Raw genomic sequence first — 26,722 nt, forward strand, 5'->3', positions numbered from 1 at the left:
CTCTAAATAAGAATTTAGAGTCCATTTACTTTTTTGGGGGGAAATTATACAACTCTATTCGTATATATATTTTTTAAAACTGCACTTTAATTGAGTTTAATAAATCAATACCAACAGTAAAACCTCAAGTGGCTTGTGTAAAAAAAATGGTGGCAAAAAATATGATAGAAAACATTACTGTTCAATTTTTTTTTTACATTTATCGTTGACGAAAATCAAAGTTCTTATGCCAAGTAATATATCTCATTAGTATAACTGTATAGCCTAGCGTTTATGCTTGCCAAGCTACATACTGTAGCAACTTGCCATCAAAGTCAGGATATAACAGAAAAGTAAAAAAAAAAAAAAATCCCACGAGGTCAAATAATTAAATAAATAAACATACTGGTAAAAAATGTATAGCCTGAATGCACTGTAAGCCGCTTTGGATAAAAGCGTCTGCTAAATGCATAAATTATTATTAAATTATTAAATTATAAAAGGATAGGCATGGATGAATTATTCACTACAATATGCATTTAGAAAATAAATAAGGTTAATTTTAATTTCACGCCAACTTTAATACTTTTGAATTTGAATATGCTATCCTATTTCAGCAATTTTACAACTGCATTAAACAGTATGTTTATTTATGGCTTAACCGATCAGAATTTAGAGTCATTTTTAGACTACTTTATAGGCCTTATTGGAAGCACTTAAACCTTTCCATGTTATTCATAACCCGAATAAATAATTAGTCTAGGCTACTATTTCATTAGTTGATTCTCTGAACTGTTCGTTGTTTGTGGGACTGATGAAACTGGTAATCGATGGTCTTGTAAATAATCGTTACCGCGGTATGGCATAACCAATTGATGGTATTGTAAATAATCGTTACCGCGGTATGGCATAACGGGAATCAGCAGTTACATGAAGACCCCGGATGTGAGGCGCGCGGCCTTTAGTTTGTAAACAAAACTGGCATATTAGCAGGAGCTTAATTTTTACTCTCAAACGCGTTTGTTTGAGCACATATCAGTGCAGTGAAAGAGGAGTCATCAATATTTTTGTTCTGTTTTCCCTTAAGATATAGACTGTACGTTTAAAATGCATGTCTGCTAATAAGAATTGCTTTTGTCAACAATTGGAAGTACTACTAACTTAGCACGCTGAGAAAAATTTGGTGTAGAAACAATTTTCACTCAGAAATTGCTAGTAAATTTCACAAACAATTACAAAGAAACAGTAACAGAATTAATTAAGCAAGAACATGTAAAGTATAAAAACTGGAACGATTCATTTCTTGTAAAATGTACTCCAGCAATCTTTGTTTTAATTTCAACTTTGAAAAATCATTTCCTCAATGCGGCCAGACACGCACCAAAAGCCATACAACTCTTTTAATTTATATTGGAGCATTAACTATCTCTTTTAGGCCTATTTATAATATTTTACTGCTTTGAGCTTACATTTCTTGTAAGAACGACCGAACATGTCACTACAATCATCAAAACAGTTTGATTGTATTTTGTACATTAGGGTATTGTTGGAAGGATGAAGACGTATTCGGGAAGATACAATGCAATGCTCGCGGTGCAATAACTCATTAAAGTTCAGCGGCGCTGCGGTTCAGCTTTAGGACCCGGGGAAGCAGAGCGCAGTGACAGCGCGGAGAGATCTGTATGCTTTGCCGCGCACGCACCGCATCAGCAGCGCGTGAGAACGCGGCTAAAGACACTATCCACCGGTACACTCCGGTGCTCGCCTCGCTTCTTTTTCTGTGTGGCTGAACTGCCATAGACTAAAGCTCACCTTAGTTTCCCAGCGCATCTAAATTTCCAGGTGCTGACCATCCATTGGAAAGTTACGCACGGCTCATTGGAGAGATGGAAGAGTAGTTTGACTTCTGTTCTTGGAATTATCAAGCATCGGGAAAGTGGGTAAGAGATTCTCTTTTCATAATTGCGTTTTGTGCACTGAAGCCTTTCAGTCAACTTGCATAATTTCTCGCGTTTTTGGGTGTTCGGATTAGATTTTTGAATAGAAGTGAAGTGCAAAGTGTCTTATTTAGCCTGAAAGGTTTCGTGCATCAAGGAACTTTCTATTGGATATGTATTGCATGCAACAGAGATAAAAAAAAACATAAAAAAAATAAGATGCTCAGTGTTAGGATTTTATCAGCCTTAAGAAGGATGCTTATGGTTTCATGCTGCATTTAAGACACTGCGTTGAAAGGAGGTGTAGCTTTTCTGCCTGATCTCACTTTTTTTTATTATGTCCTAATGTAGAATGTCTTGAGCTCATGAAATTGGGAGCTGACTCTGGTGCTGAAAGCATGCATGCGTTTAGCCCATTTAGAGAAATTTTCCATTTTAATTCCTGTTCTGAGGTTGAAATTTTGTTCCTTGATAAATTCTAAGATAGCAATCTGATACATATGTTTTTGAGCTATTAAAAGGGGCTTGGTGTCTGTAAAACTCCAGACAGAGCATGGGAACAGTCCTCAGTGTGTGGAAGTGAAAGCTGTCCCCTGCTGAAAGTTTTAAAGAAGAGCCAGGTGTGCTTGGAATACATAAATGTATTTTTAACGGGCAACGTTCTTCATAAATGTATGAAATGGAGAATACGTCCATGAATTAATCATCGCTCTCAACGTGCCACGTTTGTTTAATCCAGTGATTGGAATATAGTCTTTTGTACTAGGCTGCACTATGCCCAAGAGAAATAAACCCAGTGCGGTCTTTCAATAAAGCTGAAAATATTTCAAATTACAAAAAGCATGACCCGCTACTGTATATGTAATCAAGCCTCAATTAAAATCGATGGCTAGGAGACATTGAGCTTTGCCATTGTGAATCTTTTCTAATCACAGCGAATGAAAGGCATCTTTAATTAAAGATCAACATTTAATTTTCTTTGTATGAAACAATTTGTGCTCTGAAAAAAAATAGTGAGCAGATGCCACAAAAGTGATTGTAGCCTCTCATGATGACATTTGCATGTGTGTGTGCATGTGTGAACCACACAAGACATACGGTCTCTAAGGTACTTGGGCTGTCAATTTGATCTCATTTAGCGTTGTTATCCAGCCAGGTGCTGGAATTTAAAATTCAACGTTCCAGCACACTCTTCATTTGATGATAAAGTACTTTTTCGTTCCCCTTTTTTTGGAGCCTCTCTAGGGGTCCTTTGGCAGCCCAGTAAAGTGTGACTAGTTTTAAGTCCTATGAATTGTATTACTCATGGGTTTCGATTAAAAACAGAATTTGAGAGTTCTGAAAGAAGCAGGTGCACCAGTGGTCTGTAAAATACTCTTATTTCTGGCTTGTATCTGGGCTCTTTAGGTGGCTGGACCCATGCGTGACCTCCATAATGTCATGTGATTCACCTCAGTGAGTTCTTCCCTTGCATGCCAATTTCTAGATAGCGTTACTTGATAGACAGTTCTGCACCAGAGCCAAAGTCGCTAGATTGCCATCTCTTCTTCTATCTCATTTTTCTTCTTTCTACTGTGTGTATGTCTGACAGGAAATGCGTGACGGAAAAGACTTCGCTTGGCTGGTGGTGTTCAGAAATATAATTTTGCAATCTGACATACACTACGTGGCCAAAACGATGTGGCCACCCCCCTGTAATTGTACAATTTTGTGTAGGCCCTTTAATTCTTGATAAATCTTAAGTACACTTTAGCGTAAATATAATGCTATTGTTCATTTTGAGTAAATCTTGTGTTAAAAAAAAGTGTATGTATATATACAGTGGGTACGGAAAGTATTCAGACCCCCTTAAATTTTTCACTCTTTGTTATATTGCAGCCATTTGCTAAAATCATTTAAGTTAATTTTTTTTTCCTCATTAATATACACACAGCACCCCATATTGACAGAAAAACACAGAATTGTTGACATTTTTGCAGATTTATTAAAAAAGAAAAACTGAAATATCACATGGTCCTAAGTATTCAGACCCTTTGCTCAGTATTTAGTAGAAGCACCCTTTTGATCTAATACAGCCATGAGTCTTTTTGGGAAAGATGCAACAAGTTTGTCACACCTGGATTTGGGGATCCTCTGCCATCCCTCCTTGCAGATCCTCTCCAGTTCGGTCAGGTTGGATGGTAAACGTTGGTGAACAGCCATTTTTAGGTCTCTCCAGAGATGCTCAATTGGGTTTAAGTCAGGGCTCTGGCTGCTGAATACTTAGGACCATGTGTTATTTCAGTTTTTCTTTTTTAATAAATCTGCATAAATGTCAACAATTCTGTGTTTTTCTGTCAATATGGGGTGCTGTGTGTACATTAATGAGGAAAAAAAATTAACTTAAATGATTTTAGCAAATGGCTGCAATATAACAAAGAGTGAAAAATTTAAGGGGGTCTGAATACTTTCCGTACCCACTGTATATATATACTCACACATACAGTAAAAACTTTGCAAAAATAATACTATTTAATATAACTGATTTCTATTTAAACATTTAAAATTTAATTTATTCCTGCAAAGTTGAATTTTCAGCATCATTACTCCAGTCTTCAAATTCTAATTTACATTTCTTGTTATTATCAGTGTTGAAAACAGTGGTGCTGCTTAATATTTTTTGGGAACCATTGAAAAACTCTCATCGGTCAACCACTATATCTAAACAGAACCTACTGTTGTTGAAATGGTAACATAAGTATTATGGAAATGTGAGAAAGTTGTTCATTTGAGCTGTTTTGCAAGCTTAAGAAGTTGTAACATTGGTGGAAAACGTATGTATTGATGGTATGTGTGAACAATTTTACAAGTTTGGTTTGAACACATACGAGGTGAAAGTGCTTTGAGGTAAGACAGATCTTGAGCAAATTACTGACACACTTAAACCATGCCGTTTACCTGTAAGATGACTGTCAAAAATCACATTCATTTTTGTAGTGGAAAGAAATGTCAGATTTGTCAGCTGCATAAGCAAAAGACCAAGTGGATAAAGAAATTTGTCTACAGATTAAAATTTCCAAAATGATATCATAGTTTTTCAGCATTTTGTTATGTAGATATACAGATGTGTTAATGGTAGCAATACAGATGAAAGATGCTAAGTTGTTGCGCACGATATTGGAAAAAGTAATCAGGCCATTTTACTGCAATTTGTTGTGTTTCATGTGTGAAATTGGCTAATTATAGAGAATTAGCCTATAGATAATTGTGTGCCTTAGGGTTGGGCCAATAGACGATACCATCGTCCATCGCCGATGGCTGACAGACATCATAATGTTGAGCCGGGATCGTGATTCCCCGCGCGGGCAGTCCGCGTACAACAGCGCAGGCGCGAGGTGATTGCTGAGACAGAGTGAGTCAAGTAGGCGATACACTGCACATGTGTCAAGCTCGTTCATCCTTGCTCATCCGCGTTTGAGTATACTTTGAAAGCTGTGCTGACGCGGTCGTGTGAGACGGAACAGAACGTGGAAAGTGAAGTATACCCGGGCCTTTAGTGGTCAGCTGCAAATCGAAATTGCTGATGAGATGAAGATGAAAATATCTAGTGGAAAATGAGAATGTTATGTTTTTAATTATATAATTTTTTTAATGTTTTGGCAGATGGCAATCTAGCGAAAGTAGTTTCTCTGATGCTGGTTAGGGACTGTGTTTGGGGATCAGGGGTTGGAAAGCAAGAGGTGATTCTTGAGTGAAGCAGTGTGAACATGAATTGAATCATCATTCTACACCTGTCTGAGCTTGATACCACACCCACACGGCCATCATGCCCCTTGCCACTTCCGATCCGTCTCTGTTGCCCTTTTCTTGGATAAACGCGTACAATCCAAAGAGGAACGCAACGCCAGTCCTCACGGCAAATCTGAAGCTTATCACAGAAATTGGATTTTAGCCTGTGTGCTGCAGCCAATGGGGAATTGCTGATACTGTCTGGCCCGGACCGTGGGGGTTAAATATGATACAGTGTCTAAGAATATAGAAGTGGAAATGGAAATTTTGCAATTCCACAAAAGTGGTGCACACTGTATGGTCTGTTCTCAGGAAATGACTGGTTATCAGCGGACTTATCGTTGAACAACCGCAGACCTGAATAGCCTATGGCTGTTAATAAATCTCGCTCGCTCTCTCTTTCTCTCCTCTTCACTCGCTCTCTGTCTTTGGGGATTTCTGGAGATAGATTATTTGTTGCACATGTGGATGTGATCGGATGTCCTCTGGGTAGGTTTGCCTGAATTGTTTCCTGTCTTGTACCGCTGTCCGCAGGAAACCCTGTGTGCGTGACAGATGTCAGAGACCCGGTTTTGTGACCCCTGTGTAAGTGTGTAATCTGGTGGGAAGACCTGACAGATCGTAGCCCTCACCCTGATGTAGAAAAGAGCCACGTATTCTATCAAGACCTTAAACAAGCAAACAGAATGTTACCTCAGTGTTCATGGCCAGGTAGTTTGTAGTTAAATGATAAAGTACAGAATTGCACATTCTCTTACTTAAGGCAGCATTTGCAATGTCACTAACCCTGACCCTTAGTAGTTCACCATGAAATATTTACGCACCTTCATGTTATACTCATGTTTGCATATAATACACAAACTTTTCAAAAGTTTGTGGTCAGTAAGATTTTTCGAGTCTCTTATATTCACCAAGTCTGCATTTATTTGATTAAAAATAAAGTAAAAACAGTAATGTTGAGATATATTGTTACAATTTAATTTTACAGTTTGAATATATTTTAAAATATAATGTATTATTTTAATTCCATATCAATATTGAAAATGGATGTGCTGCTTAATATTTTTGTGGAAACCATAATGCATATTTGGCATTCTTTCTTTGATAAATAAAAAGTTTAAAAAGACATCATATTGAGTTAGATTTTTTTTATACAATTTGAAAGTCTTTACTGTCCCTTTTGATCAATTTAATGCATCCTTGCTGAAGAAAATGAATCTCATAGAAAATTTTTACTGACCTCAAACTTTTGAACAGTATTGTAGATCTTTTCCATCCAGACATTTCATAGAGACTGTAAATGCAAAAAAGACATTGCAAAGATAATGCAAAAATTAACTCTAAAGTGCTTTTTGTCTGCCGCAATTCTTGAATCAAATATGGTTTGATTTAACCTGTAGTTCTTATGAATTTTGAAGTCCATTGTAGAGCCTGTGTGTACATTAATGAGGAAAAAAAATTAACTTAAATGATTTTAGCAAATGGCTGCAACATAACAAAGAGTGAAAAATTTAAGGGGGTCTGAATACTTTCCGTACCCACTGTATATTGTTTGAATCCAAAAGACTTGGACTATAGTGCATAAGTCAAATGGCCCAATTTTTTTGTTGATGCATTTTTAAAATTAACTCTAAAGTGCTTTTTGTCTGCCGCAATTCTTGAATCAAATATGGTTTGATTTAACCTGTAGTTCTTATGAATTTTGAAGTCCATTGTAGAGCTTTGGTAGAGCATGCCTTAATCACAGAAATATATTGTTTGAATCCAAAAGACTTGGACTATAGTGCATAAGTCAAATGGCCCAATTTTTTTGTTGATGCATTTTTGGGTTTTCTCCTTTTTGAGCATACTCAAACAATAGAGCAGTGGCAAATTCATGGGTTTTCTATTTCCAATGAATGTAGGATAGATGTATACATTGAAATCCAAATTCATGTATATTTTGATAGGCATGGTCACTATTAACTACACCAGCATTTTTCCTTTTGTTTTCCATAGAAAATAGGACCTTACATGTTTAGACATGACTTAGGGGGGAATAAATAATGTCAGAATTTTAATTATTTGTTGAATCGTTCCTTTAACCCCAATGCTAACTCTAGACGAAATTAACATTTTTGAATGTTACATTATGAGATGAAATGCAATTAGTTGTAAATATATACAAATGAATAATTAAATAATTTATAGGAATTAATTAATTTAACAAATGCTCATTATGTCTTTCATATTCCATAAAAAATCTTCAATGCATATCGTATCAAATCTCTAAGCTGACATATCTTAGTCATTATCTGCTTGTAGTTTATCGTAGCCTTTGGCACACCCCACAGCATCACCGACAGGGATGTGACTGCAAAGTCATCACACTAAGCACTGAGAATATCATAATAGCATCAGTGGACACCCTGCAAACACTAATGATTTAGAAAAAGAAGTCCCCGTTTTTTTCATTTGTATCCTCAGCCGTGTGGTGTTTCATAATTTAGCAGGTTTTAATGTCATAAAACAGCTTGGGGCTCAGCGGGGGCTTGGGGAGATAATTGGGGTGTTTTTCATCTTCACTGGCTCTTAAATGTGCTTTTTAAGTCAGGACTTTCCTGTGGCCCATGTGAAGTACAGCCACGCTTCTCATCTCGGTCTCTGGAGGGGGAGTCGGGTGGGTGTTGAGGAAGGGGGGTCTTTTCAAATGGTCACTTCAGTAGGTGCTTTTCTCTTTCTACAGTCAGGCACGAATTGAAAGAAGCCACTCTGCTTTCAATGACGTCTCTCATTCTGTCAGGCATTAAAAATGTCAGTTTTACCATAAAAATGAAGATTATTGTAATGCAGTTTTGGCACAATGAACTGTGCCGTTACAGACTAGTTGTGCATGATGATGTTGAATGTTTCTAATGTGCTTATAATTGCAATTTTTTTCTTAACTGTTTGTTTGCACCTCTGTAAAATTAGATGTTCTTCAGAGTAGTTTTAATTCATTGTTTTGTGTTTACTAGGTGTTTTTTTTGCAGGCTCACCTTCAAGTCTCTGTCGACTTGCAAATTTATGAGATTTTATTCACCTGTTTTATAAAATGAATAGCCCCCCTCTCGTTAACAAGCTGTGCAATTCACATTCGTAGCACAAACATTGTTAGTCAAAAAGGATTTTTCTCATTGCTGCGTCTTGCAGTACAGCTTATATTTAGTTTGTACTGCTATGTGCCATTTCTTTATTTTTACACATTGAGTATAAACTCCTCCGTGCATGTGTGCGCCGTCTATGGTGGTTTGTGCTTCACACCACAGTAAATGTGTCAAACAAGGCTTAACTCGTTTGCTAGACAGCATTTCTTCCAGGGTCTTTTTCAGTGTTCAGAATTGAATTGAGAATACCTTTAAATTCCTGATTTTGAACTGAGAAAGCGGAACTATGTTTGAATGTAAATTTAATTGAATTCAACTGCAATTTTTAACTAGAAAAGCTTGTCAAAACAAACTTATAACATAGGCTTGATGAAACCATGTTTGAAAGTTTAAATTGGCCTCATGTAGGTGGATTAAGGTTTGAAGTGGCACCTGTTTAGTTTATTTGATCATATTTAACCCCTTCTCAAGCACCCAGAAATATTCAATACTAATATTATGTCACAACTTAGATTGATTGAATTATTGATTTATTTGGGTTTATCAGTAGGTATTATGGACAGTCTCTTAATTTTGGTCTGGGGACATCTTCCAGTCATCTATACTTAGATCTACGCTCATTATATTTTGATGCCAGACTCTTTCTCTTTGGCTTAGCGTAAATATTTGCATACCGTCTTTCTTATAATTAATGGAAAACACAACGAGTACACAATAGCTCTGCCAACTGGTGCTCATGAATGTCCTAACTGCTGCAATAACAATCAACTGTCATAATAGCAATGCACTGAACATTAACTCTGAATTATAATGACAAACACCGTTTTCCAAATCTTAACTAGCCAACTCGCTGCCAGTCTGAGGAGACACTTCGGCTAGTCAATGTGCCAGTTTGTAGTGCAGATGACATAGCGTTCTAGTTCTGTGATATTTTTTCCCAGTTTGTTGGCATGGCAACTGGTTTCTACAAAGCCTACAAACATTGCATACCGGGTTTTGTGGTCAGTTGCTTCTCAATTACCCACTTGCATCTTTTGGTTGGATACCATTTACTGTTAACCAATGATTGAATTTGGGTTCTTGCTGCCAGTTTGATCTCCATGTAAATTTCTGCTCGCAGAGCTGATCAAAACTCTGTTAGGCTCTTTGTTGCCAAGTTGGCGTTTTTTAAATTAGACTTACAGTGACGCTTCAGCTTTCATCCACCACTCGCAGTCACATGCTAACACAGCCACGGCAGTGAATCACAGTTTTATTTGAGACAATAGAGTTTGATGTGACAGGTGTACTGTGCAAACTGATAACTCATCCATCAAATCCAAACCACTGAACACACACTTTCCTCAAGGTCAGCAAAGAACAATGGGCAGTCAGATGTGAACCTTATTCAGCTGCTGGGTTTAACCGGTACAGCAGTGTTGGTAAAACATTGAAGTTAGGGATGCACCGAAATGAAAATTCTTGGCCAAAGCCGAAACCGAACAAAATTAAACACTGGGCCGAATACCGAACACGGTTTAAATTTTTTTTCACCATTGCATAAATTAAAAAGCCAAAATGTGCTTTTTACCGTTTTGTCTTGCTTTTCAAAAAAAAAAAAATCAATTACTAAACAACAATTTAAAAATATTTAACACTGAACATTTTTAACATTCTAGCAGACACTATACCAACAAAGCACAATTTAACTTAAAATTAATAAGTTAGTAAAAAAATAGTATTTGGCTTCAGACCTCTTCTTGAATCAGGCATGTATTTAATTTTTTTTTACTGTACAATTAAAAGCAGCCTTGCTGAGAAGAGACTTCTTTTAAAACATTAGAAAATATTACAGATCCTAATTTGAACACTATGTGTGAATGTTATAATAAATGTATTAGAACAACAGTAAAATTACAATACTAACATTTATGAATGTTGATAAGAGTTCTTGCTTTTTCTCAACTTTTATTTTGGCGGAAACGCACAGGAAGACCTCGATGCTTATTTTTGTTGATAACAGATTTATAAATGAGTCTCATTACGAATACGTCATACGTTTCGCATTGTCACATGCCTTGTAAAAATTCATAAAAATGTGACTGAGCAACTGACGACTGTATCAGCTCAGATTTTCCTCGCGCTTTGAACCCTGGTTAACAAGCAGATCTGCTGCGAGATCGTGCAGCGCTGTCAGAATACATGCAATGTGTGCGTGTATTAGAAAACATAACATTCTGCAGTTTATTTACTAATTGTTTAAGGCCATTTCGCGATTTCAATCATCATACAGTAACCAGCAAAAATCACCCCTTCCTCTTCTCATTGAAGACATGCGATGCAGTCCTAAACAGTCTCTCGCTGTCGGTGCTTGTAATGATTTTTGCGTCTTTCTCCGACAGTTTAAATGCTTCCACTGCTGACGTGTGTGCTGCATAATAAAGAGTGCGCACCTCTCACTCTGCGCTGGTTGCTATTTGATCGCGCCATATCATTGTTCGGTACAATTTATTCGGTCTTTTCGCTTATTCGGTTATAATAATTTTGGTTGCCGAACATTCGGTGCATCCCTAATTGAAGTACTTCATTAATTTTCATAGAACTGTTCCTGCAAATAATTTGAAATGTTTGTACACACCAAAAAAATTTAGGGGGTTAGGGGGTGTGCCCGAAGCGTGAATCCTTATAAGGGAAAACAAATATGATTCCTAACACTGTGTCTACACCGGACACAAGCAGCGTGGCACGACAAAATACTATAGAACCACTGATCTATAACAGAGATTCCTTATATATAGATCAATCTATAGAACTCATTATAATAAGTGATGCTGTCTACACTGGATGCGGCGCGGCGTGACACGACAAATCCCCAACATTAAACTGCTGCCGCGTTCTATTTATGACGTGCTGACACAAATTTCAAATGATTTTCAACGGTCGCTTTGTCGTGTCCAGTGTAGACAGATTTTAGCTGATGTGGCGTGGTGCGACACGGTGTAGACACGGTGTAACGGTTGTCTGTTACAGTACATCAAATTTCACTTACCACATAAACAGAGTAAGCTTGACTAAGGACGATGGCGAATGATTTGCAGATCCTCATACCACTGACAAGCATATAATCTTGTAAAATGTGTGGTAAGTACTGCCGCTCCATAGTATAAACAGAGTATGTGCGATTGCGAATCTCGAAAGTGAAACTAAAACGCGATCATGCATTCAAAAGCCCGATGCCAGTTTCAATGCCAGGTATAATAGCGGCTCCCTGATGCCCAAAATATATATGTAGTATAATTACCCAATGATATAACTGCGAGGAAAAATATTGAAATATATATTTTCCTTCCATCTCGTATTTATTCCCTTTAGGGGTTCTGCCGGCGCCAACACGTCATTTTCTTTCCGAACACGGTATTGGGATGAGGCGGATTGCGGGGGGGATCAACCATCGGCGATGGATGATGGCATCGTCTATCGGCCCAACCCTAGGTGATAACAGACATTTATGGTGCTTTTCCACTGCATGGTACGGCACGGTACGGCTTGGTACGGTTCACTTTTTGGGGGTTTTCCACTGGGTACAGTACCTGGTACTTTTTTTAGTACCACCTCGGTTGGGGTTCCAAGCGTACCGTACCGTTACCAAAACGTGATGTGTAAACTCTGCTGATCACGGATTGGCCGGAGACAATCGTCACTACCTGCGTCACTGAACTTGCGACATGAGACACAAACAGACCCAATCAGCACAGCCAGCGAAGGATCGAACGCAACTGTTTTGAAGGAGCGCACCTTTTTTTAATAACCAAAAAGTGGCTGTTCCCCCTGTTGCGGAAGAACAGACGTTCCTCTCGTTGATAGCAGAGGAGCGGATCCAGCGAGAGCTTGATGGGGCGACGCGGAATGAAAACGTTTTCTAGGAGTCGCGGCAGTAGAGGCGGCGCAACTATAATGACATGTGAATAATCCCGCCCATTCTAAAGCGGTACTAAACTGCAGTGGAAACGCAAACCGAGCCGAACCGAGCCGTGCCGTACCGAGCCGAGTCGTACCACGCAGTGGAAAAGCGCCATAAGGTTCATGTGGCACTGAAGACTGGAGTAACGGTGTAGAAAATTCAGCTTTGCATCACAACAATAAATTACATTTTAGATTATATGAAAATAGAAAACAGTTATTTAAATGTTTATATTTAACAATATTATGTTTTTTACAGTATTTTAAATCAACTAAACGCAGCTTGTTGAGCATTAGAGACTTTCAAAAACATTACATGAACAAAATTTAAACCTCAAACTTTGAGATCAGTAGATTGATTTAGAAGAATCCTTCAGCTTTTGAGATTTAATGCTTTGTAAATGACTAAACATAAAGACAAAAGAAGATGAATCGAGGAGCATGCATCCAGATCAGAGTGTTCATTCGGTTGAATATGGGTCCTTAGGTTATTGATGCGACTTGTCAGTAGTGTAGGTGAGTGACTGATTGACTTGGAAATTGTTCTCAGACCATTTGCATGGGAGTTTAAATCAGAGACTAACAAAGAACAAAGGTTTGGGTTAAAGGTCAGGTGAGGATTGTGGGTGAAATTGTTATTCTATCCATCTTTGGCTTCAGCACAAAGATACTTGATAGTGTCCTGGATACTTCCAATATTTCCCCTTTCTCACTTAATGGAACATCATTTGACACTTGCTACTCAAAATTTGTCATTATAATGAATGTTCTGCTGTCTGACCAATAGTTCACTGCCCTGAGGTTCTGGACAGACATCAATTTCTGTTTGTTAATGGTTGGTTTTAATGTCCCCCTCTGTCTCTTTCCTCTTGGAGTGAGTTGATGGGACCATCCTGCCATTTGTCTGTAATTACCCCCGATGTACATCACCCAACCTATCCCGGCAGGCTCTGGCAGGGATGCTATTATTTTACTACTGGCCAGCTTTCCCCCCTCCTGCTGTGTTTTAGAGCGACACCTCTGTAAACAGTCCAATAGTGTCACGTAGCCAGACTTTTGACTTGCGACATTTAGTCTGGTTCTGTTTAGAGTTTATTCTGGCCAAGAGACTATCTGGCCAGCATGTAAAGTGATTATTTTGTTTTACAAGCAATTTAGAGGAGGGTTTATCCAGGATAGATTGTACCAAAACTATCTGGTGTTGAAAAATGAATTCAAATAATGACACAGTGTTCTTCAATAAAGACTGTATATAATAATTAAACCAAGTAATAATTAAAAAAAATCGAACAATATGAATTATAAATTCATTGTCTCTTTTACTTAATTTGTGGAGAAGTGGAGAGAAGTTTCCACAGCTTAGCAGAGTTGCACACACTTATTTGATCAAAAACTAAAAAAGAGATAAGAACATGTTTGTTTGAAAACCAGTTACAATTTTAAAGTTAAATTTGTATTTAAATTTAAGAATGAAATCATTTACCTGTTGAGAGTGTATTGACAGTCTGTGTAGTTGGATCACTGAACTCCAGAAAAGCAGTAATTAGATGCTTTGACAGTTACAGATTTGAAAAACAGAAGGAACAAAGGGAACAAAGAACCCTAAACTTTAACACAAAGAACCATTTCAGCACAAAAGGGTTCTTCAGAATGCTATGGTTCTAAATAAAACCATTACTGCATGTAAAGAACCTTTAAAGAACCATCTTTTTTTAGAGTGTACAGAAAGCGGCAAACAAAATAGCCAGAAATATATTTCATAGATTTGATTTGGTGATTACAGAGGAAGAAGGCAGTGTAATCCCGCCCATTCTAAAGCGGTACTAAACTGCAGTGGAAACGCAAACCGAGCCGAACCGAGCCGTGCCGTACCGAGCCGAGTCGTACCACGCAGTGGAAAAGCGCCATAAGGTTCATGTGGCACTGAAGACTGGAGTAACGGTGTAGAAAATTCAGCTTTGCATCACAACAATAAATTACATTTTAGATTATATGAAAATAGAAAACAGTTATTTAAATGTTTATATTTAACAATATTATGTTTTTTACAGTATTTTAAATCAACTAAACGCAGCTTGTTGAGCATTAGAGACTTTCAAAAACATTACATGAACAAAATTTAAACCTCAAACTTTGAGATCAGTAGATTGATTTAGAAGAATCCTTCAGCTTTTGAGATTTAATGCTTTGTAAATGACTAAACATAAAGACAAAAGAAGATGAATCGAGGAGCATGCATCCAGATCAGAGTGTTCATTCGGTTGAATATGGGTCCTTAGGTTATTGATGCGACTTGTCAGTAGTGTAGGTGAGTGACTGATTGACTTGGAAATTGTTCTCAGACCATTTGCATGGGAGTTTAAATCAGAGACTAACAAAGAACAAAGGTTTGGGTTAAAGGTCAGGTGAGGATTGTGGGTGAAATTGTTATTCTATCCATCTTTGGCTTCAGCACAAAGATACTTGATAGTGTCCTGGATACTTCCAATATTTCCCCTTTCTCACTTAATGGAACATCATTTGACACTTGCTACTCAAAATTTGTCATTATAATGAATGTTCTGCTGTCTGACCAATAGTTCACTGCCCTGAGGTTCTGGACAGACATCAATTTCTGTTTGTTAATGGTTGGTTTTAATGTCCCCCTCTGTCTCTTTCCTCTTGGAGTGAGTTGATGGGACCATCCTGCCATTTGTCTGTAATTACCCCCGATGTACATCACCCAACCTATCCCGGCAGGCTCTGGCAGGGATGCTATTATTTTACTACTGGCCAGCTTTCCCCCCTCCTGCTGTGTTTTAGAGCGACACCTCTGTAAACAGTCCAATAGTGTCACGTAGCCAGACTTTTGACTTGCGACATTTAGTCTGGTTCTGTTTAGAGTTTATTCTGGCCAAGAGACTATCTGGCCAGCATGTAAAGTGATTATTTTGTTTTACAAGCAATTTAGAGGAGGGTTTATCCAGGATAGATTGTACCAAAACTATCTGGTGTTGAAAAATGAATTCAAATAATGACACAGTGTTCTTCAATAAAGACTGTATAAAACCAAGTAATAATTAAAAAAAATCGAACAATATGAATTATAAATTCATTGTCTCTTTTACTTAATTTGTGGAGAAGTGGAGAGAAGTTTCCACAGCTTAGCAGAGTTGCACACACTTATTTGATCAAAAACTAAAAAAGAGATAAGAACATGTTTGTTTGAAAACCAGTTACAATTTTAAAGTTAAATTTGTATTTAAATTTAAGAATGAAATCATTTACCTGTTGAGAGTGTATTGACAGTCTGTGTAGTTGGATCACTGAACTCCAGAAAAGCAGTAATTAGATGCTTTGACAGTTACAGATTTGAAAAACAGAAGGAACAAAGGGAACAAAGAACCCTAAACTTTAACACAAAGAACCATTTCAGCACAAAAGGGTTCTTCAGAATGCTATGGTTCTAAATAAAACCATTACTGCATGTAAAGAACCTTTAAAGAACCATCTTTTTTTAGAGTGTACAGAAAGCGGCAAACAAAATAGCCAGAAATATATTTCATAGATTTGATTTGGTGATTACAGAGGAAGAAGGCAGTGGACTGCTATGCTTTCTCCTGTTGGTTAGTTTTTTATTCATTGCACTTTTTTCATTTTTGCAAATATAAAAAATAAAAAAATATGTTCAACTTGACTTTAGTCTGAATCTTTTTTTTCAGTGTGCAGACAATAATTCAGATTTTTGGTTTGAATTTGATTTTGACATCTGTGTATTATAGTACATAGTATTATTATATTTATTAATATTAGCTTTTATTTTTATATTTTAAATTTTCCTTTTAATATTAGTTTGTTTCTTTTTGTCATTTATTTGTTTATTTTGCTTTTGCCTTTTTTATATTTTTCTATAATTTATTTTAACTTTTATTTTATTTTAGTTTGTGATTTTGTTATGATTTTATGCTTTTGTCATTTTTAGTTTTTTTCAGTATTTCTATCATTTATTTTAGCCTTTATTTTCTTTTTCAGTTTTAGTAATTTTAGTACTTAATCCTGAAATTATTTCCAGTTAGTTGCCAAGGCAACATTTTTTTTTTATTTTTATTTTTTTAAAGTTTAAGTTTTTCTTTTAATCTTTGTATTTAATTTCAGCTTTATTTCAATGAACGAGAATTATTTTAATAGTTTTAGTTAACACTGTTTGACATCTGATTCTTCAAAACCAGTCATTATTTCAGTCTGGTGTTTTGTGATCAAGACAGTTTTTGCATAAAGTTGCGTAAAAAAGTCACTAAATTTTTCTATTCAGTATGCAGTTGTGGGTGGCTTATGAAATGAAGCTACGCCTTTATCCAAAACCCCTCCCCAAAGCCACACCCTCCACCTCTTTTCCAAATAAGTGGCTCACCATAGATGCCTAAGGTCAGCATTCACTTTGAAGCCATTCCCACCATCCCTCCCCCAGGTTTTTTACAACAAAAAGATTCCTTTCATCCACAACATACTTTAGCAAAGCCCTCCGCCTTCTGTGATGCTTTCAATATTTCCTGACATGCTCTAATAGGCCCCCTTAATGTAGTATTATAACAAACACAACTGAGATTGGCTACACCGGCCCCCCATCCGTCTGCCCGTCAGCAAGTCGGAGTCAAACTAAGACGGATGGAGGCCTGCCTCCACCCCAGCTCCTGACCAATGCCTTGGGGCCTCTCCACTTATTGAAATGACCTAATGTAGATTCAGACTCGACAGGGAGGGATATCTATCTATATCAACCTGCAGGAGACCGAAATGTGTGTGTGTGTGGCAGCTTCCTAAAGAAAGAGTTGGGTTGCTGCTGTGTCTTTGTAATTGAAAGCAAAAGAGAAATAACCCAGTGGAACATTAAGCAGGACGCTTGCCTCTGGACACGTCTAATGCACTCATTGAGAGGTGGACATAAGGAGAGATGTGAAGAATGAAGGGGACAGGGGGTCATAAAATGTATATCTGTAACACTATGGGTCATTTCATTTCATTTCATTTCATACCATTCTTATTTTTTGCTCTTGTCATTGGAGAAATAAATGAACACAAGAAGACGTACAAGTGAAGTATATATCTTGTCAAAATTGAACAAATGTTTTTGTTCTGATTTGTATTGCTGATGGAGATACTCTTGTTTTGTTGCTTTTGTTGACTCTGAAAGAACGCTATGATAATAATATTAACAACGATAGCAGTAGCAGCAATAACAAGTCTTGCAGTTTGCCGTGTATGTTGTGAATAGGAAATCAAGGCTCATTGATCTGTGATGGCGTTTTTAATCGTGTTTCAAATTGATTGTTTCATTCAGTTTGCATCAATTCAATTTGATCTTCCAAGGTTGCATTTGGAAATATGTCATAACAAAGTTTCCTTAAGATATAGATACAGTATATTTGGTTAATTAAGGTTCATTAGGACCTTATTTAAACATTTGATGCGGTCTAGCAGAAAATGGTTAAATGCTTGCTTAATGGGCTTTTTTATTGTTAAAGCAAATACACCAGCAGAACGGTGAATAATTGGATCTGTGATTTGGTTTATGAGAAATCTGTGCTGAGAAATGAATTGAGAATAGAAAAGGAGATTTAAGTGGGAATTTAAGTGACAAATATATTCACTGAAAAACACAGTTAACCAGACGAAAACATGTTTGCTTCAACCAAATTTGAAATGAATAGTTTATCCAATGTGAAAGTTGTCACCGTTTATTCACCGTCATGTCATTTTAAACCTGTATGACTGTGGAGATGTTTCGCTGAATATTGCGTTTTTCACACAACCAAAGCATAAGTGAGACCAGAAAATGGACCAAAGAAGCAGTCCACACACTTGTACACTACATTTTTAAAGTCTTTTGAAGCCATACAATATCTTTATGCAAGAAACAGACCAGAATTGAACATATAAACATGGCATATTGTATAGTAATTGGCATCAAACTGGTGAACTGGTGAACCTCTCTTTTAGTGTTCTATACAGAAGAAAGAACATCATACACTCTTCAAAATAAAGGCCCCAAAGGTGTGTTTTCACAGTGATGCCTTATAAGAACCATTTTGAGTTCCTAAAAGAACCTTCCAGTGCACAGTTCTTAGAAGAACCATGGTTTTCTTTCTTTTTAAATCTAAGCCATACAATATCTTTATGCAAGAAACAGACCAGAATTGAACATATAAACATGGCATATTGTATAGTAATTGGCATCAAACTGGTGAACCTCTCTTTTAGTGTTCTATACAGAAGAAAGAACATCATACACTCTTCAAAATAAAGGCCCCAAAGGTGTGTTTTCACAGTGATGCCTTATAAGAACCATTTTGAGTTCCTAAAAGAACCTTCCAGTGCACAGTTCTTAGAAGAACCATGGTTTTCTTTCTTTTTAAATCAACGGAATCTTCATTTTCACTATGATGTTAAAGGTTTGTCTTGGAACCATCAATGTCGATAAAGAACCTTTATTTTTTAAGAGTGTCTGGGTGAATTAAGGATGACAGTATTTTCATTATTGAGTCAACTATTCATTTCTTTTCAGTTTTCAAGGCACTTTTGTATTCTGATCATGTTATAAATACATAGACATTTTGCACATTTGTCATCAGTTCTTTTGAAATTCTGTTCACACTTCACTCGCAGCCACCTAGACACTCTGTACATGAATTATGTACAACAAATTATCTCAAAAAGAGAAAAAAGTGCATGTGTAGGCTCAAATATCCTTGACCTCTGCTCCCACATCTCTTCTTCCATTCTAATTGGGTTTTCTTGGACCTGCTCCATGACCCAAACCTTGCAGTGCAACTTCATACAAGTCTTATTATTATCAACAGCGCCTTGAAATCCATTTCTAAAAATCACTAAGATTTGAAAGACCAGGATCTCATACTTTATCTCAAATAATTTAAATATGCAATAGAGAATGATTTGAAACGTGCATTTTTATTGCCCGCTCTTGACTTCCAGCTTCTCATGGCCTTCTCAAAAAAGCAGTCACATCCACGGGCGGTCTCCTCTGATTAATCTTCGAATCCCGAAAGCGCATTAAGATGTGATTCATTTCCCACACAAATGCGGCGAGTTACACACTATCTTGGCTCAATAACCTGCAACTAATAAGCCAATTTATGATAATATACCATCAGTGAACACCGGCGGAAAGTTAATTTTGCCCTTGGAGCGAAATAGCAAGAGTTCAGGTGTGACTGCGGGCTTTGTTTATAAACGCAGATATGCAAATCAGGCTGTTGTGTTTTCCTTTGTATTATTGCTCATCAGGAACAATTATGTGGGACACTAGAATGGCAAGAACCCTCTTCCTCTCTCAAGTGCTTTTAATGAGGATGCAACACTTGATCTGATAGAGAGCATTTGATTTGGGAAAGGACTGTTGAAATGTTTCAAGCTGTTTGCAAGCTGGCGAATGGGGTTTTTAAACATGGATATCACACTTTTTGAAGCCAAAAAGCAAAGTAAAATAAAAAACCAAAGCTGTTCTGTTCTCTGTTAGTGTATAACCGCTTCAATAATTGTATGTTTGTCAACTGTACATCAGTTTTCTAATTAGCTGAGGCTTATGGGAGGTGTAATCTAAATATCTGGTGTTATTAAAATGCATTAGCTTTAATTAAGCTTGTGTGATACTGCTTACTGATACCGATAGTGCAGTGTAGTTTATTTGTGAATAATCTGGCAAATTCATTTGAGGAGCTTAGCAAATCAGTCTGCCTCCGGTAATTATGGTGTACGTATGATATGTTTAATTGTCGGGGCTGAGTTGTTCGTTGTGACATTTCCCCCAGGATTTAGAAACGGTTCTGCCGTCAGAGCGCGTGGTTCAGCTCTGGCAATCAAGCAAAACTGACAGTCAACCAAAGACTTTACATGCATAGAAGTGTCTGTTAGGAATATGATGGCATTCAGGGTGTTAACGTAGTCTGACAATGAAGGCTGGATAAGGATAGTTCAGCCAAAATTTTACATTTCTGTCATCATTTTTTCACCCTCATGTCGTTCCAAACTAGTCTGACTTTCCTTCTTCTGTGAAACACAAAAGGAGATATTTTGCATAGTGTTCATGTTTTTTCAAAAAAACGCCTTGAATGGACTCTGTGACTATATTTTAGGTCTTCAGGTCTTTGTAAAGCTATTGTATGAAGTCAGAATACTTGTAATGTAGCGCACAAATCACATGGACTACTTTTCTGGTTGTTTTTTCAACATTTTAGAGCATGTCTGTAACCATCCTCTTTCACTTTAATGGAAAAAGCAGCTTGAACATTCTGCTAAACATTCTGCTCCTTTCATGGAAGAAAAGTGATAGGCTACTGGTTGTGAAGGCGAGTAAGTAATATATATATATATATATATATATACATTTTGGGTGTACTATTGCTATTCTGCCCTTGTTTGTTAAATATAATATACTTTTTACTAACTTGCATAATATTAGATGTTAATGTGATTTATACTACTGATCAAAGTTTCGAGGTCAGTAAGGTTGTTTTTTAAAAGTGTTTTTGAAAGAAGTCTGTTATGTTCACCAAGGCTGCATTTATTTGATTCAAAATACAGTAACAGCAGTAAAATTATGGAATTATTGGAATTAGGGATGCACGATATATCGGCCACCAGTACACCGTTCAAACTAGGCTGCTTATGTTGAAGTGTTTGGGATGTGGCTTTTAATGATGAGACCTTTTTTGTAATCAGGCTCTCAAAAAGTATATAACAATTTGGATATAGATTTATCGGCCAACATATCGGTTATCGGCTTTCAAAAATAAAGAATAATCGGTTATCAGTATCGGCCAAAATTTTCATATCGGTGCATCCCTAATTGGAATTTAAATCAACTGTTTTCTATTTGAATATATTGTAATTTATTACCGTGATGTAAAGCTGAATTTTCAGCATCATTAATCCAGTCTTCAGTGTCACATGATCCTTCAGAAATCATTCTAATAAGCTGATTTGGTGCTCAAATAAATATTTCTTAATCAGTATCAGTGTTGAAATTCAGTTTCAGTATCAGTGTTGAATTCATTGATAGAACGTTCAAAAGAACAGGCTATATTTGAAATAAATGTCTTTACTCTCACTTTTGATCAATTTAATGCATCCTTGCTAAATAAATTAATTGAAACTGACATCAAACTTTTGAACAGTGGTTTATAAGATCTTTAGATCTTTAGATTAGCTCGTTTTGATGCACATGCACATCTTTTGATAATGCAGTTACTATCAAATCACTAAATAATGGGAAACACACAAATCTTTCAGTTTTTTTTTAATATTCCTGTGAGGTCATATGAGTACCAAATCTTACAGAACCAAATCTCTTAGAAACAAGAATTGCTAGAACTTACAGACTGACAACAATTTTTAGCAAAGAAAACTGCAAAAAGGAGATTTTTTTGAAATGGCAGATTAACTATTAACTCCTGATATTTATACAAAATGGTATTAAAGTTTAATAAATTAAAGCTCATTTTAAATGCTACAAATATATTTAGACACCTGTAGTTTGAACATCACAGCATAAAATATGTACAGTATGAAAAATTTACATTTTGAGATTTTCTGAAGATTATATTCAACAGTATTTATTTATTCTAGAAATTTACCTTAAGTGACTGTTATAATTTTCTTTTTTTTAAGTTTTACAAGACTGTTGTAAAATATTGTTAAAACTGGGGAAATTACATATATAAGATATATGTTAGATATAAATAGTTTTTTGGTTGGTTTGGTGTTAAGGTCTCTGCACACTGAGACCGAAATTTTCGTATGCATTTTTTCGTAAAAATTCGTCACGCACCGAAATCTTGCACACTGAGTTCGATGCGTAATAATTAATGCGTTGTGAAAAATACCAATTTCTGTGAACTCAGTGTGCAAGGATCTATATACAGTGCTCAAGTGGATGAACTTGAGAATCGCCATTCTGGGTTTTGGCGTTCGCTTGTTCGCACACCTCTCAAAATGCTTGCTACGGATGCGAAAAACGGAAAAAATCGAACCCGATCCGAATTTTTTTTATGACGGACGAATGTTTCGGAGGCAGTTTGTAAACGTGTTTGACATAACGTGAGGTCGTATATATTTTTTAACGTGCGAAAATTTCAGACGAAATTTTCGGACTCCTGGTATTAAAGTTTAATAAATTAAAGCTCATTTTAAATGCTACAAATATATTTAGACACCTGTAGTTTGAACATCACAGCATAAAATATGTACAGTATGAAAAATTTACATTTTGAGATTTTCTGAAGATTATATTCAACAGTGTTTATTTATTCTAGAAATTTACCTTAAGTGACTGTTATAATTTTTTTTTTTTAAGTTTTACAAGACTGTTGTAAAATATTGTTAAAACTGGGGAAATTACATATATAAGATATATGTTAGATATAAATAGTTTTTTGGTTGGTTTGGTGTTAAAGTCTCTGCACACTGAGACCGAAATTTTTGTATGCATTTTTTCGTAAAAATTCGTCATGCACCGAAATCTTGCACACTGAGTTCGATGCGTAATAATTAATCCGTTGTGAAAAAAATTTCTATATACAGTGCTTTGTGCTGCGAGACGAAGTGGATGAACTTGAGAATCGCCATTCTGGGTTTTGGCGTTCGCTTGTTCGCACACCTCTCAAAATGCTTGCTACGGATGCGAAAAACGGAAAAAATCGAACCCGATCCGAATTTTTTTTATGACGGACGAATGTTTCGGAGGCAGTGTGTAAACGTGTTTGACATAACGTGAGGTCGTATTTATTTTTTAACGTGCGAAAATTTCAGACGAAATTTTCGGACTCTTATGTTACCCTGGACCACAAAATCAGTCATAAGGGTACATTTTTCGAAATTGAGATTTATACATCATATGATTTCCATTGATGTATGGTTTGTTAGGACAGGACAATATTTGGCCGAGATACAACTATTTGAAATCTGGAATCTGAGGGTGCAAAAAAATCAAAATACTGAGAAAAACGCCTTTAAAGTTGTCCAAATGAAGGTCTTAGCAATGCATATTACTAATCAAAAAGTTTTGATATATTTACGGTAGGAAATTTATAAAATATCTTCAAGTAACATGAACTTTACTTAATATCCTAATGATTTTTGGCATAAAAGTAAAATCGATAATTTTGACCCATACAATGTTTTTTTTGGCTATTGCTAAAAATATACCCAAGCGACTTAAGACTGGTTTTGTGGTCCAGGGTCACATATTTATACTGGATATATGTTTATAATTATCTAGTGGCAATTAATCATTCAAAGTCCACTTAAGTTATTCTGCATGCTTAAGATGTGTCCTTTTCTTTCAACAGGTTATCTTAAGGGTTTTTCCATTGTTTTAATTTTATTAATATTTAATTTAAATTGTTTTAGTTTGAATTATTTTTATTTGAACATCCTGACCAGGTTGACACAGCAACATTTACTCACCCAGTTCTGTGATTTTGGGCTTTGTCTATCTGTTTAGCTGATCAATCATCAATTCTGTTTGCTGATGCTGGTGGTACAGAAATGACAGATTTGCCTTTAAATTACCTCCAGTTGTTTATCTTGAATAGCTCAATTCAAGTTCAGTAATATTAAAGGCATTCTCAATTAAAGTGTCCAGACCTGCTTATGTTGAAGTATTTGTGTTTGCCTCCAGGCCATGGCTCCTATATGTGATTAAATGGTGCCCAATCTAAACAGTCTGCTTTCAAATTAATGAACAGGGAGGAAGAACGGCCAGTGGAAATGCAGTGCTGGAGGTTTTACTGAAATGCCTGGAAATCATGAACAATAGGCGAATATGTGTTTACTCACTATCCTGGCTGTAGTCCCGGGGGACGGCATCTGGGTTGTCCAGATAGTGCACAGTGTAGCTCTAAAGCATGAACAAGGAATGAATACATAAGCGTGCAACTATAGAATGCTCTGCTCCTTATGGCTTGCATGGCACACTCCTGTCGGTGCATTGCATTATTCCCTCAAAAACGTCTCAGTCAGGCTAATTGAACCACCAGCCACCTTCCCAATAAGAACGGCAGTCCATGGGGAAAAGACAGCACTGGGCAAAGATAATGATAGTGATATTGTGCATCTCTGTTTCCTAACCATTTGGACCATAACGAGAACGATTTGATTTTTAACAATCGCAGACCACTGTGTTATTCATCTGCTTTGTTCTCTCTTTCCTTCCCCTCCCTAGCTCTCGTAGCATCTGGCTCCCTGGGCTGAAGTTACAAGGAGCTCCAAGGGTAGAAATTGGAAGATGAAAGGCGAGAGATTAAGCTGAAAGGAACAGTGGGTGTTGTCAGAGGTAATTTGAAGTGCATTTGATTTCTCAGAGCCATCTGAACACTTTCCTGCAATAATTTACCTGCTCTATGCCTCCACCTTTAACACGCCAGACGCCCCTCGTGAGATGTGAGGAGACCTATTCATGTGGAAATGGTGTCATGTCATGTTGGAAATGAAAGCAGTGTGTAAAGGAAATGACAGTTTAGTCGGTGTCTGCCAAATCTCAAAACAGTACATGAAGGGTCGGGGTGTCTGCTAACTTTGTTTACGTCACCCACCACGACAAAGAAACTCCAGAAGCAGAAGAACAAGAGATGGGAACACCAAAAGAGCTGCATTTTCCCTTAGAAAGCACTTGTTGTGCATTTTTCGAAACTGAAATGTCTTCATCTCTTTCTTGTTGTACCTTTCTTTGTTTTTGCCATTCGAGTACAGAGTTTTACAGTGAGTCGGTGAGGTTTGGGCCTGGTTGTGGACTAGTGAGTGACGGATAAGGATTTTTAAAATGGGCAATTCCACCATTTAGACAGCAAGATGACCGATATAATGTCGAGACAGGGTTGTCATCATTAAGAGACAAACAGGATATTCTGAGCTCTGAGTGTTAAATTAAAGGTTCATGGAAGATTACTTTTTTTCACCATGTAAATAAAAAAATATTATTTATTAAATTATCTCATTGCATTTATTTCTTTATAATCTTAAGTTAACTTTCAAGGACTTTTTATATTTTTATGTAACCTTTTATGTTTTGCCATTTACGTTACTTTACTTTACTTTTAGTCATTTAGCGGACGCTTTTATCCAAAGCGACTTACAAATAAGAAAAAGTAATTAAAACTAAAAGCTAAAACTCTATAAATACTATATATATACACATTTAAGAAAATAAAATAAATTAAATAAAAATGACAAATGCATACAACAACATTTCAAAACTAAAACATTTAAATGAAAACAAAAAAATAAAGCTAAAAACTATTCAAAAATATTAAAAGAACAAAAGGTATGAGTATAATAATGATTCTAACATAACACTAAGCCAAACACCAAAAAACAACTACATATGTGTATGTACAGCCACACACATATACATATACATGTACATATATATAAATACATTAAATATATATATATATATATATATATTATTTCCATTTTGTGTTGAAGTACTGAAATAACTGAAAATAAATAAAAGTAAAACTTAATAAAAAGCCTATATAGACATAATAAAAAAACTAATAAAATGTATTTATTAATCATTTAAATTATTTATCATTTAATTTGACACATATAGCTTAAAATATATTTTTACTGTACTTTAAATACATTTTAAGTTATATAATTGCATTTAAATGAAATTATTATTAATATTATCATTTATTATTATTTATTAAAATGTCTCATTACATTATTTATAATCTTAATTTAACTTTCTAGTACATTTTATTATTTTTATATTACCTTTTACATTTTATATTTTCAAATTTAATTTTATATGTAAAATTAAATTTAACTTAATGCATTTTAACTTTAAATACATTTTAACTCATATACTTACATTTTATTGAATTTAAATAATAATAATATTTTAGATTACATTTTTTTTATTATAATGTCTTTAAAAGGGTCATATGATGCTGCTAAAAAGAACATTATTTTGTG

General features: G+C 36.0%; 1 protein-coding gene across 1 annotated transcript in view; it reads left to right on the forward strand.

Moving 5' to 3' along the window:
• Nucleotides 1-1,703: 1,703 nt before the first annotated feature.
• Nucleotides 1,704-26,722, forward strand: part of LOC107559192 (roundabout homolog 1) — a 296,974-nt gene continuing 271,955 nt past the window's right edge. The window contains exons 1-2 of the mRNA XM_016242952.1: nucleotides 1,704-1,915; nucleotides 24,966-25,076. The gene's annotated coding sequence lies outside the window, so the exon portion shown is untranslated. The remainder of the gene's footprint in view (nucleotides 1,916-24,965; nucleotides 25,077-26,722) is intronic.

This window comes from Sinocyclocheilus grahami, unplaced genomic scaffold, assembly GCF_001515645.1.
Source record: "Sinocyclocheilus grahami isolate Dianchi unplaced genomic scaffold, SAMN03320097.WGS_v1.1 scaffold677.1, whole genome shotgun sequence".
Taxonomy (NCBI): domain Eukaryota; kingdom Metazoa; phylum Chordata; class Actinopteri; order Cypriniformes; family Cyprinidae; genus Sinocyclocheilus; species Sinocyclocheilus grahami.